Consider the following 12,029-nt stretch of genomic DNA (forward strand, 5'->3'; position numbering starts at 1 on the left):
AAAACAGCGAGGAACTAGAAATTTTGTTGAAAAATATTTATTTAAGAAGATTGTAAAGAAAAGTTTGGGAAAAATTTTAAAATTTTTAGAAAATTGCCATAATTTTAATGAATTTGTTAATATTTTTAATATTTTGGTTTGAAGCGAAAAACTTTGAAATTTTCATAAATTTGAATGAGTTTTTCAAACGTATATTTCTTGCTTATTCATTCTTTTATGAAAAATAATAAAAATTATGAAAATAAAACGTTTTTTTGCTTAAGCTCTTTTAAATGACGCACTAAAGTTAATAATAAAATAATTATTATTTAATTAAATAACAAAATTAATGTAAATAAACAAGAAAAGAAAATGTGTTTGAAACGTGATTTATTTTTAGAAGATGCCAAATATTATTTTGAAAAGTAAACAAATCCAAATTCAGCCAGTTTCAGGCAGTTTTTCACAAAAACTGAAAAATGATTTTAAGAAAATTTTCATAATTTTTTTTAAAGAAAATAATTAAATCTTTTTTTGTCTTCAAAAAAAAAAAAAAAGATCTGAAGTAAAAAAAAAAAAAAAATCAGACACAATTTCTTAGCCGCATAAGTGACTGACGTACACATTTCAGTGACTGACGTTTTCTCCATCTTTTCATAAGATAAGCTGGTAGTAAGGTGCTTTTGACAGTGTTTAAAGATCATAAATAAGTGTCCGGGTAACAAGTGTATATTTGACGTAAGTTTTTTATTAAAGAAAACATTTAAATAAGTAAATAAATAAATATATATTTTTAATTAAATCAGTTTTATCTTAAATATCTTTAAAAGTGATTTGTTAAAACTTTTTGCTGTAAAATTTGCCAGTAAAAGTAAACAGAATTATTTTTATTAAAATTTAAGAAAGAACGCATTAAAATATTAATGAATCATGAGTACTAAACTAAAGTTTTAACAGATTTCTTAACAAAAAATATATTTTCATTTATTTATTAAAGAAAATTTCTTGTTTTTTTAAAAGCAAACATCTCTTAGTCCATATAGTCATGTGGCAACACTTTTTAGGCTAAGCAACATGTTGCATTTAATATATTAAACATGTTTAAAATCCTACTTCTTTTGTAAGTCGTAAAGTCTTAAGCAACATGTTGACATTGTGATAAGTCTATAGTCTAGTCTATAGTCTAGTCTATAGTCTAGTCTATAGTCTAGTCTATAGTCTAGTCTATAGTCTAGTCTATAGTCTAGTCTATGGTCTAGTCTATAGTCTAGTCTATAGTCTAGTCTATAGTCTAGTCTATAGTCTAGTCTAGTCTATAGTCTAGTCTATAGTCTAGTCTATAGTCTGTCTATAGTCTAGTCTATAGTCTAGTCTATAGTCTAGTCTATAGTCTAGTCTATAGTCTAGTCTATACTCTAGTCTATAGTCTAGTCTATACTCTAGTCTATAGTCTAGTCTATAGTCTAGTCTATAGTCTAGTCTATAGTCTAGTCTATAGTCTAGTCTATAGTCTAGTCTATAGTCTAGTCTATAGTCTAGTCTATAGTCTAGTCTATGTCTAGTCTATAGTCTAGTCTATAGTCTAGTCTATAGTCTAGTCTATAGTCTAGTCTATAGTCTAGTCTATAGTCTAGTCTATAGTCTAGTCTATAGTCTAGTCTATAGTCTAGTCTATAGTCTAGTCTATAGTCTAGTCTATAGTCTAGTCTATAGTCTAGTCTATAGTCTAGTCTATAGTCTAGTCTATAGTCTAGTCTATAGTCTAGTCTATAGTCTAGTCTATAGTCTAGTCTATAGTCTAGTCTATAGTCTAGTCTAGATAGTCTAGTCTATAGTCTAGTCTATAGTCTAGTCTATAGTCTAGTCTATAGTCTAGTCTATAGTCTAGTCTAAGTCTAGTCTATAGTCTAGTCTATAGTCTAGTCTATAGTCTAGTCTATAGTCTAGTCTATAGTCTAGTCTATAGTCTAGTCTATAGTCTAGTCTATAGTCTAGTCTATAGTCTAGTCTATAGTCTAGTCTATAGTCTAGTCTATAGTCTCGTCTAGTCTAGTCTATAGTCTAGTCTATAGTCTAGTCTATAGTCTAGTTATATTTTAATCTTTAGTCTAGTCTATAGTCTTAGTCTATAGTCTAGTATTCTATAGTCTAGTCTTTAGTCTAGTCTATAGTCTAGTCTATAGTCTAGTCTATAGTCTAGTCTATAGTCTAGTCTATAGTCTAGTCTATAGTCTAGTCTATAGTCTAGTCTATAGTCTAGTCTATAGTCTAGTCTATAGTTTAGTCTATAGTCTAGTCTATAGTCTAGTCTATAGTCTAGTCTATAGTCTAGTCTATAGTCTAGTCTATAGTCTAGTCTATAGTCTAGTCTATAGTCTAGTCTATAGTCTAGTCTATAGTCTAGTCTATAGTCTAGTCTATAGTCTAGTCTATAGTCTAGTCTATAGTCTAGTCTATAGTCTAGTCTATAGTCTAGTCTATAGTCTATAGTCTATAGTCTAGTCTATAGTCTAGTCTATAGTCTAGTCTATAGTCTAGTCTATAGTCTAGTCTATAGTCTAGTCTATAGTCTAGTCTATAGTCTAGTCTATAGTCTAGTCTATAGTCTAGTCTAGTCTAGTCTATAGTCTAGTCTAGTCTATAGTCTAGTCTATAGTCTAGTCTATAGTCTAGTCTATAGTCTAGTCTATTTCTAGTCTAGTCTATAGTCTAGTCTATAGTCTAGTCTATAGTCTAGTCTATACTCTAGTCTATAGTCTAGTCTATACTCTAGTCTATAGTCTAGTCTATAGTCTAGTCTATAGTCTAGTCTATAGTCTAGTCTATAGTCTAGTCTATAGTCTAGTCTATAGTCTAGTCTATAGTCTAGTCTATAGTCTAGTCTATAGTCTAGTCTATAGTCTAGTCTATAGTCTAGTATATAGTCTAGTCTATAGTCTAGTCTATAGTCTAGTCTATAGTCTAGTCTATAGTCTAGTCTTTAGTCTAGTCTATAGTCTAGTCTATAGTCTAGTCTATAGTCTAGTCTATAGTCTAGTCTATAGTCTAGTCTATAGTCTGTCTATAGTCTAGTCTATAGTCTAGTCTATAGTCTAGTCTATAGTCTAGTCTATAGTCTAGTCTATAGTCTAGTCTATAGTCTAGTCTATAGTCTAGTCTATAGTCTAGTCTATAGTCTAGTCTATAGTCTAGTCTATAGTCTAGTCTAGTCTATAGTCTAGTCTATAGTCTAGTCTATAGTCTAGTCTATAGTCTAGTCTATAGTCTAGTCTATAGTCTAGTCTATAGTCTAGTCTATAGTCTAGTCTATATTTTAATCTATAGTCTAGTCTATAGTCTAGTCTATAGTCTAGTCTATAGTCTAGTCTTTAGTCTAGTCTATAGTCTAGTCTATAGTCTAGTCTATAGTCTAGTCTATAGTCTAGTCTATAGTCTAGTCTATAGTCTAGTCTATAGTCTAGTCTATAGTCTAGTCTATAGTTTAGTCTATAGTCTAGTCTATAGTCTAGTCTATAGTCTAGTCTATAGTCTAGTCTATAGTCTAGTCTATAGTCTAGTCTATAGTCTAGTCTATAGTCTAGTCTATAGTCTAGTCTATAGTCTAGTCTATAGTCTAGTCTATAGTCTAGTCTATAGTCTAGTCTATAGTCTAGTCTATAGTCTAGTCTATAGTCTAGTCTATAGTCTAGTCTATAGTCTAGTCTATAGTCTAGTCTATAGTCTAGTCTATAGTCTAGTCTATAGTCTAGTCTATAGTCTAGTCTATAGTCTAGTCTATAGTCTAGTCTATAGTCTAGTCTATAGTCTAGTCTATAGTCTAGTCTATAGTCTAGTCTATAGTCTAGTCTATAGTCTAGTCTATAGTCTAGTCTATAGTCTAGTCTATAGTCTAGTCTATAGTCTAGTCTATAGTCTAGTCTATAGTCTAGTCTATAGTCTAGTCTATAGTCTAGTCTATAGTCTAGTCTATAGTCTAGTCTATAGTCTAGTCTATAGTCTAGTCTATAGTCTAGTCTATAGTCTAGTCTATAGTCTAGTCTATAGTCTAGTCTATAGTCTAGTCTATAGTCTAGTCTATAGTCTAGTCTATAGTCTAGTCTATAGTCTAGTCTATAGTCTAGTCTATAGTCTAGTCTATAGTCTAGTCTATAGTCTAGTCTATAGTCTAGTCTATAGTCTAGTCTATAGTCTAGTCTATAGTCTAGTCTATAGTCTAGTCTATAGTCTAGTCTATAGTCTAGTCTATAGTCTAGTCTATAGTCTAGTCTATAGTTTAGTCTATAGTCTAGTCTATAGTCTAGTCTATAGTTTAGTCTATAGTCTAGTCTATAGTCTAGTCTATAGTCTAGTCTATAGTCTAGTCTATAGTCTAGTCTATAGTCTAGTCTATAGTCTAGTCTATAGTCTAGTCTATAGTTTAGTCTATAGTCTAGTCTATAGTTTAGTCTATAGTCTAGTCTATAGTCTAGTCTATAGTCTAGTCTATAGTCTAGTCTATAGTCTAGTCTATAGTCTAGTTTATAGTCTAGTCTATAGTCTAGTCTATAGTCTAGTCTATAGTCTAGTCTATAGTCTAGTCTATAGTCTAGTCTATAGTCTAGTCTATAGTCTAGTCTATAGTCTAGTCTATAGTATATATATATAGTATATAGTCTAGTCTATAAGCTGGTCTTTAATCTGCTCTTGTTACATTAGAGTTACCGCTAGTTTTATTTTTAATCCTCAATTGTTATTCTGAATAATAAAACATTTTTACAAGATTTTTTTTATTTATTACAAAATAGTTTATCTTGCTGTAATTACGTTGCAGACAAGTTTTAACAAATATAATAAATAATTAAATAATTAAAACTGTCTGACAGATAATAATAGGGTCTAATCCCTAAAATAATTTAAACAAACTTTAACTACTGCATTAATAAATAAACTTTACTTTGTGTTTTTCTTTTAATAAACACTATAAAATATTGCTACTGTTTCGTGAAATAGTTTAAAATTTTAGAAAAAATCTTTAATTTCCTTTAAAAAGATTTGAAATTTTTCAACATTATGTTTAAATGCCTGACATGGCAATGTTATTATAATTAAAACATCCTTGAGGCTTTCAATTATAACAAATAAATTCATTAACATTGCATGAAAGAGCTTAAACAATTTAATATTTTAGCCCTTGATTTGTAGAATTTTTTATCTTTTTTGTTTCTGTTTTAAATTATTCACTTGAACTTTTATTAAACAAACATTTACTGTAAATCACATTTTTAAACACAATGCAGTTTATTTTTGCCAGAATTTTGGCTTAAAATCGTTTATTTTGTTTTTAAACATGTTGCTTTCCCTAAAACTGCTTAAGCAACATGTTGCATAATAGTTGTCAACATTTTCCTGTTATTTTTATGTTGTCTTTGCATAAATAAAGTTGTAACAAGTGTGGCAGCACTATTCTCTCTTTTAAACATGTTGTGACATAACGTCAACATCCTTTCATTTATTATGATGTTGCCAAACGGCATTTGAAAAAAAATCGCTTAATAAGAAAAAGCTGTAAAATGACAAATTTAAGGGAAAACTTTTAAAAATTATCAAAAAAAAGTAAAAATTTAATAAACAGAATTAAAACTGCCATAATAAGTGTTGCCAAATAGCATATATAAAAAACGCTTAATAAGAAAAAGCAACAAAATGACAAAATTTTAGATAAATTCATGAAAATTTGTTAAATTTTTAGAAATTTGTAGGAAATTTAAGGAATGAAATTAAATCTTCAAAAAAAAGTGTTGCCAAATAGCAAATACAAAAGCTCCTAATAAGAAAAAGCAGCAGAATGTCAAAATTTTCGGGAAAATCATAAAAATTTGTTTATTTTTTAGAAATTTGTTGGAAATTTATTGAATGAAATTTAAACTTCAATAAAAAGTGTTGCCATATAGAAAAGCGCTTAATTAGAAAATGCATTAAAATGTCAAAATTTTAGGAAAATCATAAAAACTTGCTAAATTTATAAAAAATTGTTAGAAATTTGATAAAAAATTAAATCTTCAATATAAAGTGTTGTCAAATAGAAAAATCAAAAAGCGCTTAATTAAAAAAAGCATTAAAATGCAAAAAATTTAGAAAAATTATAAAAATTTGCTAAATTAATAGAAAGTTGTTAGAATATTATTAAATGTAATTAAAATTGCGAAAAAGTGTTGCCAAATAGCAAATAAAAAAGCTCCTAAAATAAAAGCAGCAAAATGCCAAAATTTTTAGGAAAATCATAAAAATGTGTTAAATTTTTAGAAATTTGTATGAAATTTAATGAATGAAATTAAATCTTCAATAAAAAGTATTGCCAAAAATGCGCTTAATTAGAAAAAGCATTAAAATTAAAAAAATTTAGTAAAATTCTTAAAATTTTTCAAATTTATAGAAAATTGTTAGAAAAGTATAAATTTAATTAAAATTGCAAAAAAGTGTTGCCAAATAGCAAATAAAAAAGCTCCTAAAAGAAAAAGCAGCAAAATGCCAAAATTTTCGGGAAAATCATAAAAAAGTGTTAAATTTTTAGAAATTTGTATGAAATTTAATGAATAAAATTAAAAGTGACTAAAAAAGTGTTGCCAAAGAAAAACGCTTAATTAGAAAAAGCATTAAAATGAAAAAAAAATTTAGTAAAATTCTTAATTTTTTCAAATTTATAGAAAATTGTTAGAAAAGTATTAAATTTAAATGAAATTGCAAAAAAGTGTTGCCAAATAACAAATAAAAAAGCTCCTAATAAGTAAAAAGAACCAAAATGCTAAAATTTTCAGGAAAGTCATAAAAATTTCCTAAATTCATAGAAATTTTTTGAAAGTTTAATAAATAAAATAAAATCTTCAATAAAAAGTGCTTACAAAAGGCACATAAAAAAGCTCCTAATAAGAAAAAGCTGTAAAATAAAAATTTTTTTGAAAAATTGGAAAAAAAATTACAAAATTAAATGAAAATGTTTAAAAACAATAAAAAATTAATATTATTAAAAAAGAATACTAAATTATCAAGATAAAATTAAAAGATATTTATATATATTTGTTAAATGACAAATTATTAAACAATATAACTTTGATTAATTTTTGTTTTGCTAAATTAAAGCTACAATTTACAATAACTTATAAAAAAATGCTATTAAATATTTTTTTTAATACTCACCTTAAATTTAGTGTTATTGTTATTTTTTTATTGCTGCAAATAATTCAATTTAATAAAAAATTAAAAAAAATAAAATAAAACGTGTAGGAAGAGACCAGCTTAATAAATTTTTTTTTTTTTTGCAAACATAAATACATCGACAACAATTGTTATTAGTTCCTTCAACAGCTCACCAATCATTAGCAATAATAATGGTATTATTTGATGATATTTTTGTTGCTGTTGTTGTTTGTATAGATAATAATGCAATTGTTGAATGTAGTTTTGATGATGATTTTCTGATTGATGCTGTTGTGGTTGCTGATGTTGCTGCTGATGCTGCTGCTGTTTGTTCTTCTCTGTTTTATATTGTTGTTGATAAGCACATGTACTATATTGATAAGAGTAATTACCAAATGTCTTATGGCTACACAAACTGGACTCATATATAACCATACAACTAAAATGTAACTCATATAGTAAGAGTATTATTGTATACAATGTTTCCATTCAAAAAAAAGAATTTTGCAATTTATTATCAAGAAGTTTCTGGAAGGCAAAATTTCTTTTTGATTTTTATATATTGTTGTGGACGTTAATTTGATTGAGTGAGGGGAGGCTGCAAATGAAAAGAAAATTTTTAACAAAAAAAAAAAAAAAAAAAAAAAAAAACTTAATAATTTGCTCTAATTCTTTTGAACTTAGCAATAAACATTTTGTGGGGGTTGAATATTTTAATGTTTTTGTCTTTTTTTGCAATTTATTTGTAATTTTTTTTAATTTTTTTTCTAAAAATTTATTAATTTTTTTTTATTTCAATATTTTTTATATTTTTTATTAATTTTTCTTAAAATTTATTAAATTTTCTTAGAATTTATTAATTTTTCTTAAAATTTATTAAATTTTCTTAGAATTTATTAATTTTCTTAAAATTTATTAATTTAGTTTTGTTTACAATATTTTTGTATTTATTTTGTTATTTTTTCCTTAAATTTATTGTTTTTTAGTTAATTTTTCTATATTTTTTTAAACAAATTTCTCAAATTTCCTTAAAATCGCTTTAACATTAGTCAATCTTGAGTCATTTATCAATAACACATTGGCAACATCGTTCTCTCTGCAATTATGTTGTGACATAACGTTAACATCCTACTTTTACTTGCAGTGTTAACAAATTTGCAATATGAACCGCTAACTAAGAAAAAGCATCAATATAAGAAAAAATTTCCTTAAAAACGCTTTAACATTAGATTTAAGTATCAATAACACATTGGCAACATCGCTCACTCTGCAATTATGTTGTGACATAACGTTAACATCCTAATTTTACTTGCAATGTTAACAATTTGCAATTTGAAAAAAACGCCAACTAAGAAAAAGCATTAAAATAAGAAAAATGTTAGAAATAAAAGAAAATTAAGCAAAAATCTTAAGAAAAACAATAAAATTAAGGAAAAATTTATAAAAATAAAGAATTGTTTTAAGAAAAATCTTAAGTTTTATATAAATTTTATTATAATAACAAAAAATATTCTAATAAAACTACAAAATTCTCAGGGAAGCCCATACAAATAACATTATTTTCTAAAAACAACAACAACAAACTTATTTAACATTTCTAATATTATTTTTTAATTTATGTAAAACGCAATAATTTTTATTATTATAATTTCAATTCAACTATAATGTTAAATAATGCAAAACATTTCATTTCTTTTAATTTTTACTACAAAACTTTCATCATCTACAATGAGTAAGTTTAAAGTAATATTTTTTTAAAATTTAAATTAAATTGCCACTTGTTTACATTTACATATATATTGTTTTAATTATTATGTATTTTAATTTATGATTATAATTATTTCAATTAATTAATTCATAAAACAATTTTTTTTTCCTATGAGAAACTTATGTCTCTAAGAAAAAAGTGGTTTTTAATTGTTGTTGTTGTTTTTTATAAAGTAAATAGCTATAATTAAGGTTTTTTGAACCTAAATCAGTTTGAACCAGTTAGTGACAAGGAAAGTAAAACAAAAAACCGGTAAAGTAGGTCATTTGCCTAATCACTAATAGAGAACTTTTTGCTGTTTTTCAAAGATTAATAACAATTTTTTTAATTTTTTGCTGTAAATAAGAACGGAACCAAATTTATCAATTAGACATTTGTAATAAGGAAATATTGATTTCATTTCAGGGTTGTCTTAGGAAAATAAAAACAAACAAACAAAAACTGGAGCCATAGTCGAGTCGAAAGACTAGACTATATTTGTGACTTAATTAACTAATTTCCATAATAAAAAAATCAGTAAATTTATAACAAATTCTGTAAATTTTATTCACTTTTCATTAAAGTGATTTCTTTGGCAAATTTCTTTTTTCGATATTTTGCATTTTTGTTATTTATTTTCTTTATTTTTGTAAAAATTCTTTAGATTTTTTTGAAATATTTAAAAAACAAATTTATTCAATTAAAACTTTAATTATAAATAATATTTGTTTATTGTTTTGTAGTTACATAAAAAACATATAAATTAAAAAAAAAACACTTGTTTTTTTTATTTAATATATAAAATATGGACACTTGTTGTTTTTTTTCAACTTAAATAAATTATTTATTAACAAAACTTTTCATAAATTTTTAAAAAAGTGATCAATTTTAAAAACAAGTAGTTTAATGGATTAATTGTTATTTAATTAAATTTAATAACATGTTATAAATAAATAATAATTATAAGTTTTGTTAAATATGTTATTAGTTAACACTGCACAGCTGGTCACTTTTATATAAATATTTCAAAATTTTTTCTAAAACGTAGTTAAAAATTCGCATATTTTTTTATTAAAAAAAACTTTTGTTATAGATTTTTTTGGTTTTTTCTTTCTTTTATTGTAATGAAAAAACAATTATGTTTTTAATAGTAATTATATATATTAATAAATTATTTTATATTACTTTTCTATCACTTTTTTATGTTTTACGTTATATATTTGTTATTTGATTAATTTTAAATTTCATTTAGCGTTTTAATGCGTGCTTAAAGTCAAATTTTTCAAATAAAACTGTGATTTAGTTAAACTCATTTGCTAAAGATGAGTTACAAACAAACAAACAACAAAAATCTATATAAAATAATATACAACATACATATAAACCATTGCTAACCATTGAACCGTTTTTTTATACATATATTTGTAGATTTATTGCTGTTGTCCCCTGGATATCAACTTAGAAAGCTTTGGAAAATGTGTAAATATAAAACGAATCGAAAAATACCCTATTTAATAGTAAAAAAGTGCTTTTTATTTGATATAATATAAGCAGCACTGTTTAAATGTTTTGTTTATTTACCTTTTCAACAAAACAAAACAAAGTTGCAAGAGTGACAGACAGTTCATCAACATTATAACATCTCTGTTTTGTTTACCATTAGACCACAACAGACAGGAGTAACTGTGCTCTATTCAAATGTTTTGTTTATTTACCTTTTAACCAAAACAAAACAAAGTTGCAAGAGTGACAGTTAGTTTATCAACATCATAACATCTCTGTTATAATATCAACAACACTGTTTTGTTTACTTTTTGACCATAACAAAGTTTCACAGGAGTGACATTTATTAAACTTCATCATCATGACGTCTCTGTTATAAAAGTGTAAAAAGCATGTTTTGTTTATATTTAAAACAAACGTTTCAAAATAAAAACAACTTTGTGGCCAACTAAAAGAACTAGAAGAAGAATGTTTTTGTTTACATATCAACTAAAACTAACGGTAGCAATTACGAGTGAAAGACGTTTCAACAAAAAAAAAAGAACTTTGTGGCTAACTTAAAGAACAAGAAGAAGAATGATTTTGTTTACATCACAACTAAAACTAACGGTATCATCTACAAGAGAAAGTGTGAAAATAAACAAATAGCGACTAACAGCAGGCAGGATTATATTGTCACATGTTAACAACAAAGTGTGAAAGGAAAACCTGCAAAAAATAGCAACAAGGTAAGTGCAAAACGTAATTATTTTATTATTTTATAGTTGAAAAACTTAACAAATAACTAGACAACATATACAAACCTTTCATCTAACCAAAAATAGCATCTCTTAAATAATAGTTTCTTTACAACAATTGCACCCAACCGTCACAAAACAAATACCCACAACAAAAAAAAAATATCATCTAATTTGATTTGAGTGGCAAGCAAGAATGAAAAGAAAAAAAATGCCACTTGACAGAAATCAACAACAAAATTTAAATAAATGTTACTAAATACATAATACAATAAAATAAATATTCAAACAATAATACAATACAATCAAATGAAAAAAAAAAACTGTAGTAAATGGATAGTAATAGTTGCTGGCAGCTATTTAGTACTAGCTGGTGATAATGTTGATGATGGGTTTTTGTTTTTTTTTTTTTTTTGTCATATGGACAAAAATTGAGCACATTTCTCTTTTTTCATTTTATTAATCAAGGGTAACCAAAAGCAAGTGTTTTATTAGGAATAGCATAAGAAAAGGGAAATATTGTAGTTATTAACTAAAATTTAAAGTCACTAAAGTCCAAACATACTTAAAATATCGAAACAATAACTAAAATAACTTTCAAACCCTTGCTATTTCTTGTCCAGCAAACAAATTATCATTAAAAGTTATTATACATCAAAATACAGCAACATTTTCATTTAAATTATCAAAGCAATAATAAAAGTCTGTCCCTCTCGCGCTAATAATACAATAATAAAAAACAGTATAAAAACAACTACAACAATAACAACAAAATCATGGGGGGAAATTGGAATATGTAATGTGTTTTAAAAAAGTGTTTATTTGTTTGTGTTTTTTTTACAACACAATTAGCGCCTATGTTTTTTTTTTTTTGATACCTCTATTATTAT

The 12,029-nt window shown here is 25.3% G+C and overlaps 1 protein-coding gene across 4 annotated transcripts in view; it reads left to right on the plus strand.

Annotated features, from left to right (window-relative positions):
• LOC111688956 (probable E3 ubiquitin-protein ligase bre1) overlaps nucleotides 1-12,029 on the plus strand; it is a 61,428-nt gene that overhangs the window by 21,792 nt on the left and 27,607 nt on the right. For all 4 annotated transcript variants that reach the window (XM_046947608.1, XM_046947610.1, XM_046947607.1 and 1 more), the window contains exon 3: nucleotides 10,328-11,130. The gene's annotated coding sequence lies outside the window, so the exon portion shown is untranslated. The remainder of the gene's footprint in view (nucleotides 1-10,327; nucleotides 11,131-12,029) is intronic.

Source organism: Lucilia cuprina, chromosome 3 (assembly GCF_022045245.1).
Source record: "Lucilia cuprina isolate Lc7/37 chromosome 3, ASM2204524v1, whole genome shotgun sequence".
NCBI lineage: Eukaryota > Metazoa > Arthropoda > Insecta > Diptera > Calliphoridae > Lucilia > Lucilia cuprina.